The sequence below is a fragment of the Myotis daubentonii genome, chromosome 2 (assembly GCF_963259705.1).
Source record: "Myotis daubentonii chromosome 2, mMyoDau2.1, whole genome shotgun sequence".
NCBI classification, from domain to species: domain Eukaryota; kingdom Metazoa; phylum Chordata; class Mammalia; order Chiroptera; family Vespertilionidae; genus Myotis; species Myotis daubentonii.
The window spans coordinates 133,525,985-133,541,314 of record NC_081841.1 but is presented as its reverse complement, the minus strand read 5'-3'; the positions used below and the strand labels follow the sequence as shown (position 1 = coordinate 133,541,314).

Sequence of the window (15,330 nt, the reverse complement as noted above, 5' to 3'; positions counted from 1 at the left end):
GACAGCAATTTAATCTTCGGGTGTATAAAGGATTTGATTGAGAGACCAACAGTAGTTTTGCCACTCTTGGCTTCTGTTTTCCATAATTGTTCCTCAATATTTAATTTAATTGGTATGATTGTGAATGGCTCCAATCCCAGATGTCTTTAGTTTTTGGTAAACAATTTTCTAACATTCTTTACTCTTTTCTATAAAATTGAATTAATATTTTAGGGCACTAGTTCTATTTTTAAATTACCACTTTCACTAAAGAATAAATTTAAAAATGTTTGTTTTGTGCAGTATTAATCTTATGCACACATTAAATTGTATCTTTTCAAACGAATTTTATTTCATTCCCCCACTCCCCCCCTTTCCCTCTTAATATGACATTAACTATATTTTGGAATATGATTCAAATTTGTCTTCATGTAAAAGCTCCTATGAGTGGTTTCTCTATATATTTATATTTGAAGTCTATTCATTTTTTAAAGCCCAAAGAAATTGGAAGAAGAAAATATGTGTGATGGGGATAGTTGAATGTAGATGTTATTTTCTCAAGACTGAAGATATCACAACTACTGGACATACACATGTTTTTCTTATTTTAAATTACCATTTTTCAGAAAAGGCTAGATACAGTTCTGTTTTACTGTTGTTATTTTCTAGTTTGGTTCCATTTTGAACTGAAACTCTTCCTTTTGATATGAATTAAGTAAATTTAGGGAATTTAAGAGCAATTTATTTTCCTTTATAAACTACTTAGCTAATTTAAAAATGTGTGAAAAAAATTAAAAATAATATGCTGCAGTAATATATTTTATGCTGATTTTGCACCTTTTTAATTTGAGCTACACTTTCATGTTCAGCAACTTTTGTTGTTTGTTGATAAATCCCTCTTGAGTTGTAATCTATTTTTATTGTTTTGACTGAAAAATTTGTAATCAAGTAAAAAACATGAATATTACTTATAATCAATAAACTTAAAACTTTAAATGACTGAATATCTTCGTATGGCATTGGTATAGAAAAAGTAGTATAGGTGTGCTCATATAGAAGCAGGAGACTGAATAAACAGTAATGAAAAAAAGGAGTAGGTATTTAATAAGCTTGTATTCTCAAAAAATCTTTTACAGTTTTTTTAGTAATCTACTTTCAAATTGATAATCTATTTTTTAGTCATTAAATATTAAATATTAGCAGTTATATACCCTGGCCTTGTTTACTTCCACTTTCATTTTGAATATGGCATTTTCTCAAAGAATTAAAATTCTACATTAGACTATTCTTCCACGTATTAATATTGTTATTCAACTGCTTATTTACTTAAATGTTCATTTGCAATTTTGTGTGTGTGTGTGTGTGTGTGTGTGTGTTATTGGTGCTTAAAAATGGATAGATTACTATTTGTTAAATTAAGCTTTTTGTTATTACAAGATAACTCTTACATGATGCTTGAACCTTAGTAGATACTCACATGTTTGCTAATAAATGAATCATATCAATAAGTTGGAATTTTGTTATAAATTGTCTCTACTGAGGAAGAGCAATAGTAGAAGGGCTGTTTGTTTCAACAGGGAAGATTATTGAATGCTGTTTTTCTTTTTTGTTTTTGTTTTTTTGAGATATTTAATTAAGGGACCAAAGTGAAATTAGATACCTTGAAAAAATTTTAGGTTAAGATTTGAAAAATATAGAGTAGCTACTTACAAACAGAGTTAAATAAATCCAGGGAATTGAATATATTAATAGGTGGTGCTTTTATATTTGATAGACTCAGACCAAACTGTTCATTTAATGTGAGATTAGTATATTTTTGAAGTTAAGTCTGAATCAATTTGCTTCTTGTATAGAATTTTTAGGGGTTATGATAACATACAGCTGATTTGAAATTTAGTGAATCTCATTATGTAACTCATTACTTTCCAAATTTTAATTATATCAGGAAACCAGATAAATAACCAGCTAGCCTATAAAGTAGATGTTTTTATTAATCACTACAGTAAATGGTATAAATCATTTAGTTATAAACTAATTTTTATCAACTTGAGAAACAGTAGTATTGTTAATTAACCATTAGAAGTTTAAGGATTTGGGTAACTTCTGATTTCTTGACTAAATTTCTGCTATAACTGTGGCTTTGAAGAGACAAGAAATCTGATTTTGTTTATACCTGATTCAAAATAAGCTCATAATAATATTTGTTGAATTAATAAATAATGTTTATTGAATACCCACTATAGATAAATAAATGTATAAACTGGGCTCCTCAGCCATTTTTATTTTCTCTAATATTTTATACTGGTTGCTTATAGTCTTGATAGTATATGAGTTTTATTATAACCCCTCTTTTTTTCCACTGCCACCTTTTGGGACTAATACTGTTCACTCATCTGTAAGGTTATTATAATGCCTTATCTCCTTACTTCTAATCCAACCCATTTCCAGTTTCCTCCTGCCATTCTGTCACAGATCAACTCATGAATGAATCAACTAATTATTTATTTATTTATACTCTTCTTGCTTTCAAAAAGAATTTAAAGCAGATTATAATTTTAAAACTGTAAAAACAGATGGAACTAATAAACATTTAAGATTTTAGGATTTTAGTGTATGTAAATAATACCTACATTTTAAAAATTTTAAAAGAAAGTCATTGTAGAACAGTTAAAAATTTAAATGAGAATTTTGGGAAAAACGATTCTTAAACATTAGTCATATTCACTATTCTCAAATTATTTATTTTGAACACAATAAATGTTTCCAAAAAGCAAAAAACAAAAAAAAAATTAAACACACATTCATAACACATTAGCAAAAGAATAAAAGCCAACAGGGATGGGAACAGCAATGTGTAAAATGATGTTATAAAAATCTAGGCTACATTTGACACAAAACAGAAAAGGAAAACATAATGAATTATGTAGTTTTAATTCATTGAAATAAAACATTCCAGAGTGTCAAGGGAAAAACTTGTTTTCCTTTAATTCAGAAATATATTGTGAATCTTTACACATGAACTATTCAATGACCACTGTTGATTGTTTTCTATTAGCAGAACACATGCTATTTTTTATTGGCCCTCAATTCAAGAAAAGCAGTCAATGTCAAAGTGTGGTTCTGGGAAAACATACTTATTGGTAGATTAGCATAGTCTAATTATATGTGGCAATTTGTTTTAATGCCAGGCCAAGTTTGATAGTCTAGTGCAGTGATCGGCAAACTCATTAGTAAACAGAGCCAAATATCAACAGTACAACCACTAACCACTGACAGTGAGACTGCTGACTGACTGGCTCACTCAACTCGTGCATGAATCTCACGCACCTCCCCCGTGCTGCGTCTCCCGTTGCCCAACGGACCGACACCCCCCACTTCTAATGCCACTTCTTCAAAACAGACTCGCCCAGGCCGAAAACTGACTTCTGCGCATGGGCCACGAAGTTTCAATTGCACTGTACATGCGCGCCCGCATGTGGTATTTTGTGGAAGAGCCATGCTCAAGGGGCCAAAGAGCCGCATGTGGCTCGCGAGCCGCGATTTGCCAACCACTGGTCTAGTGTAAAGACTCTCCACCTGAAGACCTTGAAATCTCTGAAACCCCTGTATACATTCCCCCAAGGTTTGGGTCCATGGCTTTGATGAGATTGTCAAATAAGACATGACTAAAAATAGTTAAGAAACCACAGTTAGAAAATTTTGTAGACTGTTTCTCTGAAATATCTGGAAATCTGAAATATTTTGAAAGTTTTTCTCTGTGGGTAGAAGAAATCTAGACTATAGTTGCTAGTGCAGATTCTTTGTTAATGAAGTAAGATAATTACATACGTAATAAAATGTAAATCTATTTTTTTATTTAAACAGGGAAGTGTGAAAGTGTTGTGAAAAGAACACAGGCAGAAAATTAAGAGACACTTAATATACAATCACTTGACCTTTCTAAGTTTTTGCATCTTTGGCTGTAAAATGAGGGAGCTGGACTACTCAAAGGTCCCTTCCTGCTTCTGTATCTGATTCTGATTCTTTGAATACTCTGAATGCTGAAGCTGCCAGTTTTTTGTTTGTTTTTTCACTCTTTGGAGTCACAAATCAAGGGGTCACCTTTCATTTTTTGTATTTAAAGATACATATTTAATTTTGAAACCAGGTTGTGCAAGAAACATTCTTTGCTTAACCCAAGAGTTTCATAATATAGGAAGGAATTTGTTCATATTTTGTTATACTGTGAAGAATAAACATTTTAAAAAGTGTTTATATTTCTATAGCATTCTTTTAAAAAATATATATTTCTATTGATTTCAGAGAGGGAGAGGGAGATAGAAACACCAGTGATGAAAGAGAGACATTGATGGCTCTACTGGGGATTGAGCCTGCAACCAGGACATGTGCCCTTGACCAGAATCGAAGAGGAATTGATCAAAACTTTCAAGTAGTCTTTGATTAAAAAGTTTGATGGCTATAATTGGGGTTGTACCTAAAATAACATTCAGGTACAACCCCAATTATGTGAGATAATGTGAAAAAAAATGGATGATAGAATATATGAAACTTAAGCTGAGTAAATTTGTTCAAATTTAAATGAAAGTGTGGAAAAGTAAGATTTTAAAATGTAACAAAAATTTTCAAAACTCTATTTTGAATGCAGCAAATGTTTGCCATGATGAGATGTGGCTCTTCAAGATTATTTTCCATCTCCAATTTATGCTAATGAAAAAAAGCCAAAGTTTTTTCATTTGAAATCTTCTGAAGCCTGTTATGATAAATTTTCTGTTTAATTTTAGAATTAAACAGAACTTTTGCAGTTTGAGAAATGAACATTTGCAATTTATGTTGATATAATGTATTTATTTTCTATAAAAAGATCTTTTGGCCTAAAGGAAAATTTATTCTAGAATCATTACTGCAAACAACCTTTTTTGTCACTCTTTACCCAAGTTCAAAGGGTTGATTGAACTAGTTTGTAGGGTTTCTCACAAAGTAAAAGTGGATGGGATTGATGGTTGAAGTAGGTTCAAGCCAAGAGGATAGTGGAAATTAAAAGGATCATGAATTTTGTTGTGTATAAGACTTAAAACTTGAGAAAATATGTTTTTCGCTGTCAATACTTAAATTGTCTCTTCCTTTTTTTTTTTTTTCTATCTCTGCCTGTTCCCCCTACCTTTATATCTGCCTCTTGAAATTCTATCACATTTTTCTATGGAAACTTCTCAATCTCATCAATTTCTTTTTAGTACTTCCTCAGTATGTACTTAGTTTGTCTTCCTTTTAAGACATATTCATGCAGCTCAATTATGATTTAAAAACAAAAAATAAATTCAACACAAAGTGTTAACAATAGATATTTGTACAGAATAGCGATAAGCATGAACCAAGTCAGTTAAAGGGCCTCCAGGACTACATCAAAAGAAAAAGCTTCTGCACAGCAAAAGAAACCATCAACAAAATGAAAAGGTAGCCCACTGTATGGGAGAACATATTTGGCAATAATATATCTGATAGGGGGTTAATATCCAAAATATATAAGGAATTCATACAACTTAACAAAAGGAAGACAAACAATCCAATTAAAAAATGGACAAAGGAGCTAAATAGACACTTCTCGAAAGTGCACATACAGATGGCAAAGAGACATATGAAAACATGCCCAAAGTCACTGATCATCAGAGAGCTGCAAATTAAAATGACAGGGAGGTATCACCTCACACCTGTCAGAATGGCTACCATCAACAAATCAACAAAAGGCAAGTGCAGTCGAGGATGTGGAGAAAAGGGAACCCTAACACACTGCTGGTGAGAATACAGACTCGTACAGCCATTACGGAAAACAATATGGAGTTTCCACAAAAAATTAAATATAGAACTGCCATTTGACCCAGTGATCCCACTTCTAGGAATATATCCTAAGAAACCCAAAACACCAATCAGAAAGAATGTATGCACCCCTATGTTCATAGCAGCAGAATTTACATTTGCTAAGACCTAGAAACAGCCCAAGTGCATGCATTTCAGTAGATGAGTGAATAAAAAAGCTGTGGTACAGCCTGGTCAGCATGACTCAGTAGTTGCACAGCAACTTATAAACCAGGTCATGGTTCAATTCCAGGTTGTGGTACATGCCCGGGTTGTGTTTTTTTTCTGTTTAGTTTCCTTTGCCCTACAAGATGTATCTGTAAATATATTGCTGTGAGAGATGTCTGAGATTTTGCTGCCTATGGTTTCTTCTAGGATTTTTATGTTTTCATGACTTATATTTAAGTCTTTTATCCATTTTGAGTTTATTCTTGTATGGTGTAAGTTGGTGGTCTACTTTCTTTTTTTTTGGTTATGTATCTGTCCAATTTTCCCAACACCATTTATTTAAGAGACTGTCTTGAATCCATTGTATGTTCTTGCCTCCTTTATCAATTATTAATTGAGCATAATGGGTTAATTTCTGTTCTGTTGCATTGATCTATTAGCTGTTCTTGTGCTAGTACCAGGCTGTTTTGATTATGGTGGCTTTGTAGTATAATTGTATATCTTGTATTTTGATTCCTCTAACTTTGTTCTCCTTTCTCAAGATTGCTGTAGCTATTCAGGGTCTTTTTTTGGTTCCATACAAATTTTTGGAGTATCTGTTTGAGATCTAATTTTATTTATTTGGGTCCTCTCTCTTTGTTTCTTGATGAGTCTGGCTAATGGTTTATCAATCTTGTTTATCTTTTCAAAGAACCAGCTCTTGGTTTCATTGATCATTTGTATTTTTTTTTTTTTTTTGCTCTATGTCATTTATTTGTGCTCTAATCTTTTATTATTTCATTCCTTCTACTTACTCTGGGATTTTTTTCTTGTTCTCTTTCTAATTCTTTAGGTTTTAGGGTTAGTTTATTATTAATTTTTCTTGTTTTTTTGAGGTAGGCCTGTAGGGCTATGAACCTCTCTCTTAGGACTGCTTTTGCTGTGTCCCAGAGATTTGGGGTTGTTGTATGTTCATTTTCATTTGTTTCCAGGAACTTTTTTATTTGTTTGTTGATCTCATTAGTAACCCATTTGTTGTTTAATACCATACTATTAAGCCTCCATGTGTTTAAATGTTTTTGAGTGTTTCTACTGTAGTTTATCTCTAATTTCATTCCACTGTGATCTGAGAAGATGCTTGATATGATTTCAATCTTCTTGAACTTATAGAGACTTGTTCTGTGTCCTAACATGTGGTCTGTCTTTGAAAATAACCCATGTGCACTTGAGAAGAATGTATATTCTGCACTTTGGGGGTGAAATGTTCTATAAATGTCAAAGCCATCTGATCCAGTGTATCATTTAGAGTCACTGTTTCCTTGTTAATTTTTTGTCTGGAAGATCTATCCAGTGAAGACAGTGGGGTGTTAAAGTTCCCTACTATGACTGTATTACTATCAATCTCTCCTTTAACATTCTCCAGAAGTTTTTTTTATAAACTTAGGTGCTCTTATATTGGATGCATATATGTTTACCAGGGTTATATCCTCTTGTTGGATCTTTCCCTTTAGTATTATGTACTGACCTTTGTTGTCTCTTGTGATGGCCTTCATTTTGAAGTTTATTTTGTTAGATATGAGTATTGCTACCCCAGGTTTTTTTGTTTTTTGTTTTTCATTTCCATTTGCATGGAAAAGTTTTTCATCCCTTCACTCTCATCCTGTGTTAGTTTTTTGTTCTGAAGTGATTGTCTTGTATATAGCATATAGTTGGGTTGTATAGTTATATCCATTCAGCTACCCTATGTCTTTTGAGTGGAGCATTACATCCATTTACATTTAATGTTATTAGTGATAGGTACTTATTTATTGCCATTTTAATTCCATATGTCTAGGTTTCGCTCTCTATTTCTTTTTCTCATTACAGCAGTCCATTTAGCATTTCTTGCAGTGCTGGCATGGTGGTGATAAACTTCTTTAGCCTTTATTTATCTGGGGAGCTCTTTATTTCACCATATATTTTGAATGATAGCCTTGCTGGATATGGTAATCTTGGTTTCAGATTACCTTGAGTACCTCATGGTATTGAACACAGTTTATTGTCTTTGTAATGTATTTTTTCATTGGAATTGTCAGTATTTCGTTGAAGATTTTTGCATCTATGTTCATCAGGGATATTGGCCTATAATTTTCCTTTCTTTCTTTCTTTTTTTTTTGTAACCTCTTTATCTGATTTTGGAATTAGGATAATGCTGGCCTTGTAAAATGAATTTGGGAGCCTTCCTTTCTCTTCAGTATTTTAGAAGGAAAGTTGTTAATTCTTGCATGTTTAGTAAAGTTCACCTGTAAAGCTATCTTGTCCAGAACTTTAAATTGTTGGGAGAATTTTGATTATTGTTTTGATTTTATTTGTAGTTATCAGTTGGTTCAGACTTTGTTTCTTCTTTACTCAGTTATGGAAGATTGTATGTTTTAAGGAACTTATCCATTTCTTCTCTGTTGTCTAGTTTGTTGACATAGAATTGTTCATTTGGTCAAAATCTCTTCCACTTTTCTAATGGTTCTCTGCAAGCTCACTTCTCCGATGATTAAGATATGACTCTTGCTTAAAGTTTTTCAAATGTTCATTCCATTGATAACTGCTGTCTCCATAGTATGTACTCTGATGATAATGGATAATCTTATGTATTTCTGTGGTGTCAGTTGTCACTTTTATTTCTGATTTTATTTATTTGGGTCTTTTTTTTTTCTTGATGAGCTGTTTAAAGGTTTGTCGATTTTATTTACTATCTTTTCAAAGAATCAGCCCTTGGTTACATTGATCTTTTGTATTTTTTTTATACTCTATTTTATCTATTTCCACTGTGATCTTTAGTTTTTCCTTCTACTAACTTAGGGCTTACTTTGTTTTTTGTTTTTTTAAAATTTTAGTTCTTTTCGTTGTAATGTTAGATTGTTTGAGATTATTCTTGTTTCTTGCAACAAGCCTGTATTGCTATGAATTTTCCTTTTAGAACTGCTTTGGCTGTGTCTCATAAATTTTGGGACTTTTTGGGACTGTTGTGTGTGGGGTTTTGTGTGTGTGTGTGTGTGTGTGTGTGTGTTTTATTTGTCTCACAATATCTTTTAATTTCTTCCCTTATCTCATTTTTTAAATTGTTTTAAATTTTATTGATTATTTTACAGAGAGGAAGGGAGAGGGATAGAGAGTTAGAAACATCGATGAGGGAGAAACATCGATCAGCTGCCTCCTGCATACCCCCTACTGGGGATGTGCCTGCAACCAAGGTACATGCTCTTGACCAGAATCGAACCTGAGACCCTTCAGTCCGCAAGGCCGACACTCTATCCACTGAGCCAAACCGGTTAGGGCCCTTATCTCATTTTTAATCCATTCATTGTTTAGTGGCATTTTATTTAGTTTCTATGTGTTTGTATGTTTTTCATTTTTTTCCCTTGTAATTGATATCTAGTTTTATATCATTGTGATTGGAGAAGATGCTTGATATGATTTCTTAGTTATTGAGGCTTATTTTGTGTTCTAACATTTGGTCTATCCTGGAAAATGTTCCATGTGTGCTTGAAAAGAATGTATATTCTGCTTGTTTGGGGTATAATTCTCTAAAAATAACAAATCTTTTTGTTCTAATGTGTCACTTAAGGCCATTGTTTCCTTGTTGATTTTTCATCTGTATGATCTATCCATTGATGTTAATGTTTGTTAAAGTCTGCTACAATTACTGTTAATCTCTCCCTTTATGTCCATCAATATTTCCTTTCTGTATTTAGGTGCTTCTAAATTGTATGCATAAATGCATATAAGGTTGTATCTTCTTGTAGTATTGATACCTTTATCATAATGAAATATTCTTATTGTCTGTTATTATAGCCTTTATTTAAAGTCTATTTTGGCTGATATAAGTTTTACTATTCCAGTTTTGTTGTTGTCATTCGTATGAAATATCTTTTTCCATCTCTTTACTTTCGTTCTGTGTGCCTTTCAATCTGATGTGGGTCTCTTGTAGACAGCATATGTATGGGTCTTTTTTTTCTTATCTGCTCAGCCACCCTGTCTTTTGATTGGAGCATTTAATCCACCTATATTTAAAATAAGTATTGATAGGTATGTAGTTATTGCCATTTTGTTATTCTATATTTTTTTAGTCTTTTTTTTTAAGGAAGTTTTCTTTAACATTTCTTATAATACTTTTTTGTTGGTGAGAAACTCTTTTAGCTTATTCTTGTCTGGGAGCATCTTTATTGGTCTTATTTATACATTTATTTATTGTTTAAAATGATACTAGGAGAACCATACATTTAGAATATCACGTGAAGAACTAAGCAGCTCAAAAATTTTCTCCACCTCTGATGTGCTGGAGATCAAACAGGACATGCTGCTCTTCATTCCAGCTCTTTCTAATACGAGGTGTACCGGTTAATAATGGTGGATTTTGTAATCAAAGAAAACACAATAATTTCAAGAGAAACAGCAAAAGTGCTTTATTCAAAGTAATATCCATTGCGAGCTACACATTTCCCTCATCTTTTAGGTAATTTGTAGATACTGTCCCAATAGAACTTTTCTTGTTTTGAGGCAAACCATTCAGATACCCAGTTTTCCACTTCTTCATATGTTTTGAAGTGCTGCTCAGAAAGTATGTGTGCCATCGATCAGAATAAGTGGTAATCTGAAGGAGAAAGGTCTGGTGAATACAATGGGTGGGTTAATACTTCCCAGGCAAGATCTTTTAACGTGTCTTTAACTGGTTATGAAGTGTGTAATGTGCGTCATCATGAAGCAAAATTATTTTGCCGTGTCTTCTGGCACATTCTGGTCGTTTCATGATCAGAGGGTGGTTCAAATTATTTGTTGTCAGTAGTGCTCAGTATTAACGGTTTCACCTGGTTTTAGAAGCTCATAATACACCACACCTTCCTGATCCCACCAAACCCAGAGCATTGTCTTCTTTCCCAAGCGATTTGCAGTCGATGTTGATGGTTGATCTGGATCAACCCATGATTTTGTGCATTTGGGATTCTCAGAATAAACCCACTTTTCATTGCCAGTCACAATTCAATGCAAAAAAGACTTTCTTTCGTGCCATTGAAGCAACATTTTACTGATGACGTTCTGGTTTTCCATTGGTCTTTTGTTCAGTTGATGTGGCACCCATTTTCCTTCCTTTAAAGTCTTTCCCATTGCTTGTAAATGATTGTAAATTGTTTGCTGAGCAACTTCTAATCTTTCTGCAAGTTGTTTTTGAGTTTGACACGCATCTTTATACAATAATGCTTGTAATTGTTGGTCTTCAAACTTTTTTGGTTGATCTGGATGTTCTTTGTCTTTCACATCGAAATCATCACTTTTAAAGCGTTTAAACCAGCATTCACAAGTATCTTGAGATGGAGCATGTTCACCATAAGCTTCCCGAAGTATACGATAACTTTTTCTTCAAAATCAAGTAATGAATTAAAACTTCCCACAAATGCTCTTTTTTTTGGCATGAAATTTGACATTTTTTAAGTGTAAAAATATCTATGATGTTCATACCTTCAGCAAATTTGACATATGAAGTTTTGAGCTTGCTGTCAATATGACAAAATAGCATACATATCAAATTGCATATATATCAACATATGTGTAACTCTAGCTATTGAAAAAATATGCATTATTAACTGCATGACAGGGGGTGGCGCCGCAATCTGCCCATGGGCCCTGCCTTGAGTTTGACGGGGGCGGTGCCCCAACCTCCCGATCGGCCCTACCCTGAGCGTGACTGAGTGTGGCATCGCAACCTCCCAATCCGCCCTGCTCTGTGTATGACAGCGGGGGCACCCCAACTCCCCAATCGGCCCTGCTCTGAGCCCGACCAGGGGCTGCACCTAGGGATTAGGCGTGCCCTCTGCCACCCGGGAGCAGGCCTAAGCCAGCAGGTCGTTATCTCCTGAGGGGTCCCAGACTGCGAGAGGGCACAGCCCTGGCTGAGGGACTCCCCCTCCCTCCGAGTGCACAAATTTTTGTGCACCGGGCCTCTAGTATAGATATAATTAAAGCCATGATAGTGGCTCAACCATACATATTGGCAAGAGGATCCTGAGGAATATCAATATTAAAGAAGTAGTGAGATTAATAGATAGAACTGTCAGAAAGGTCAAGGCCTACCCCAGATTTTTATTCTAATTTTCATTTGCAAGGCAAAATGGTCTCATAGTGATTTGGCTTAGGATAGTACAAAAACATATCCTGTAATGTAAGTCCAATAATAATTCTTAAAATACCCAGAAAACAATAGCAATTCCTGTCTTCCACTTCCCCTATTGTTACTTTTTCTACTAGCACTGGACACGTTGTACTTAGTTGGATGATCAAATTCTCTTTGAAGATCACCTTGGCCTAAATAGGCTTTTAAGTCTTTTACTCTCTGGAGAAGTTCATGCTTGCTTCAGAAATGTATTTAATTATGATTAAATTATATAGGCATGTAGCTTCTACTTTTTCTATCCATATTACTTATTCAGTGTGATTTATACTAAACTTGATGACAGAGTCTGGTTTCCTTCACAAGATTAAGTGGCAAAATAGAGTGAAGTATTATCCAATGAGTGATTATACTGACAGTTAATTTAAGTAGATACATAATCACATGAGACAGCTTGGCTGAGTCCAAGAGAAAACTGCTATCTGAGTCTGGGTGGAAACAATGCTACAGATATGAATACATAAATTTTCAAAAATTAAACATACAATTAAATCTTTACAGTTAAAAAAAATCAGTTGCTCTATTAGTTATCTATTCTGTGTAAGAAATTTTCCTAAAACTTAGCAACTTAAAACAACTAACATTTATTATTTTGCACAATTTCTTAATATCAGGAATCTGGGGGTGTCTTCTCTCTATGGTTTTGGCTCTGGTTCTCTCAGAAGAGATCCTTGAGTTTGCAACCAAGCTGTAGTCAGTTTAAGGCCTCATTGGCATCAGAGAATCTGATTTCAGGTTCACTCAGATGAATGTTGGTAGCCCTCATTCCTTCAACTGGCTGTTGGCCAGAGACTTCATTTGTTTGCCATGTGAACTTCTCATGAGTGCTCAGCACATGGCAGCTGTTTCTCCCCAAAGCAAGAGATCCTAGAGAGAGAAAGTGCCTAAGATGGAAACTGCAGGTTTTTATAAGCTAATCTCAGAAATGACGTACCATCACTTCTGCTGTATGCCATTGACCACACAGACTAACTTTGGAACAGTGTAGGAGGGGCCTATAAAAGGGTGATAAATATCTAGTGACAGGAATTAATTGGGGTTATCTTGGAGGCCAGCTGCCACAGTTGATATTTAGTATCAGTTAGAAAGCAATGTATGATCAGTTTTCTTCTTTTGCTTTTCTGTATTTAATTTAACCCATGATATGACTATGTTATATAACATTCTGGAAATATTTATTGAGTGTTCATTATATAGGAGGCACTGAGATTTTAAGAACTCTCGAAACTCCTTCGTGGTTCCTGTTAGTCATCTGCTTAAAATCCTTCATTGAGTTTATCTCTCACTCTTTCTTTGCTATGCATTCTGTTTTACTTTATGGTACAAATTATTTTAGTCTTAAGAGCTTATGCCCCAGGGGTGGTTCTGAGTACTTTGTACTTATTATCTTATTTACTTGTCAAAACAATCCTATGAGGGTTATAAGTGAGCTATGTGAAATTTTTCTGGCTCATTTTACTTAAAATAACTTTTTTCTTTAGGACTCAAATTAAATATAACCTCTTCCAAGAAGTCTTCATTTGGATTATTTGCCCCTCTCTTGATTTGTATGGCACCCTGTGGAACGTATTACTCTGTACTGAGATTTTTAAAGTTTTATTTCCTTCATTAGATTAGAAACTATAGTAAAAACAAAAGCTCTGGCGTCAAAAAACTTGGTGCCAAATGCTGGATCCACCTCTTACTGTGACTTTGGGCAATGTACTCTTAGCCCACCTTTCTTCACTTGCAAAATGACGTGGAAAAAAAATAGTACTTTTCTCCTAGAGTTTGTTGTGAGAATGAAATACAAAGTTCTTGATGCTATTCTTTTTTTAAAAAATTTTGTTTTATTTCTTAAAGTATTACAAAGAGTATTACACATGTCTCCCTTTTTCCCCCTTGACATTCCCTCGGCCTCCCTTACCCCCCAGTATCTTGTGTCCATTGGTTATTCTTATATGCATGCATACAAGTCCTTCAGTTGATCTCTTACCCCCCCCCCATCCCTCCCCAGGCTTCCCACTGTAATTTGACAGTCTGTTCAATGCTGCTCTGCCTTTGTATCTATTTTTGTTCATCAGTTTATAATGGTCTTTATTATCCATAAATGAGTGAGATCATGTGGTATTTTTCTTGGCTTCCCAGGGGCCATCGCAGCCTCACAGGGGCCGTCTCAGCCTCACAGGGGCTGTCTCAGCCTCACAAGAGCTGTCGCAGCCTCACAGGGGCCGTCTCAACCTCACAGGTGCCGACTTAACCTCACAGGGGTTGTCTCAACCTCACCAGGGCCGTTTCAACCTCACTGGGGCGGTCGCAGCCTCACAGGGGCCATCCCAGCCTCTCAGGGGCCATCCCAGCCTCACAGGGGCCATCCCAGCCTCACCGGGGCCGTCTCAGCCTCACGGGGGCCGTCTCAGCAACACAAAGTTTGGCATTCTGTCTTTTGTTGGGCGGCTCCTTACTGGACAAAATCTCCAGGCGTTCTTGCTGGCTGAATTTCTGGTATGCTTGCTTGGATTTTGTTTTCTACTAAGTGCACAGACTGCTTGTCTGCTGTCTCCCAGCGTCCCATGTGAGACTGGATCTGGTGGACCTGTTTGTGCGTTTGCTGGTACAGCGGTTCCATTTTGCTGGCCCAGCCGGGTCCGGTTCCGGCTTCCTCCGAACCTGAGTCTGCTTCTTGAGTGTGTCCCTTATAGGTGCAAGGAGTTGAAATCTTCAGTTTGTTGGGCAATGCTGTACGAGCGCAGGTGGTTCCTTTTGTGCCTCTGGCACAGCTTGGGTGGGGATGTAAATTGAGTAGGGCGGGGTCTCAGGAAGTCACCAGGGTGGAGCAAACAGCAATGGTGTCTCCGAGACTCCTCACCTCTCCACGACTCCGCGTCTCCGCGTCCCTGAGTGCCTGCGAGCAGATCCGCAAGAAAGCCACTCTTGCTTTCTGACCCACTGCAAGGCCATCCCGCCTCTCCCCGTAGGGGTCTGGGACCTCAGAATCCCGCCCCAAACAACCTCATTGGATTCGAGAGTTTGTAACCCCTTTCGATTGAAAAAAAACCACGCATCCAGTTGCAGCCTGCCTGGCATGCGACTCCATACCTCTGCCCTTGGCACCTCTGCATATCCTACTCAGTCTCAATGCTCTTCTTTCTTTCCTTCCAGTTGTAGAACTTCCA

The 15,330-nt window shown here is 35.5% G+C and overlaps 1 protein-coding gene across 12 annotated transcripts in view; it reads left to right on the top strand.

The window, feature by feature from the left end:
- Positions 1 to 15,330, top strand: part of RB1 (RB transcriptional corepressor 1) — a 212,614-nt gene that overhangs the window by 161,327 nt on the left and 35,957 nt on the right. The window lies entirely within an intron of this gene.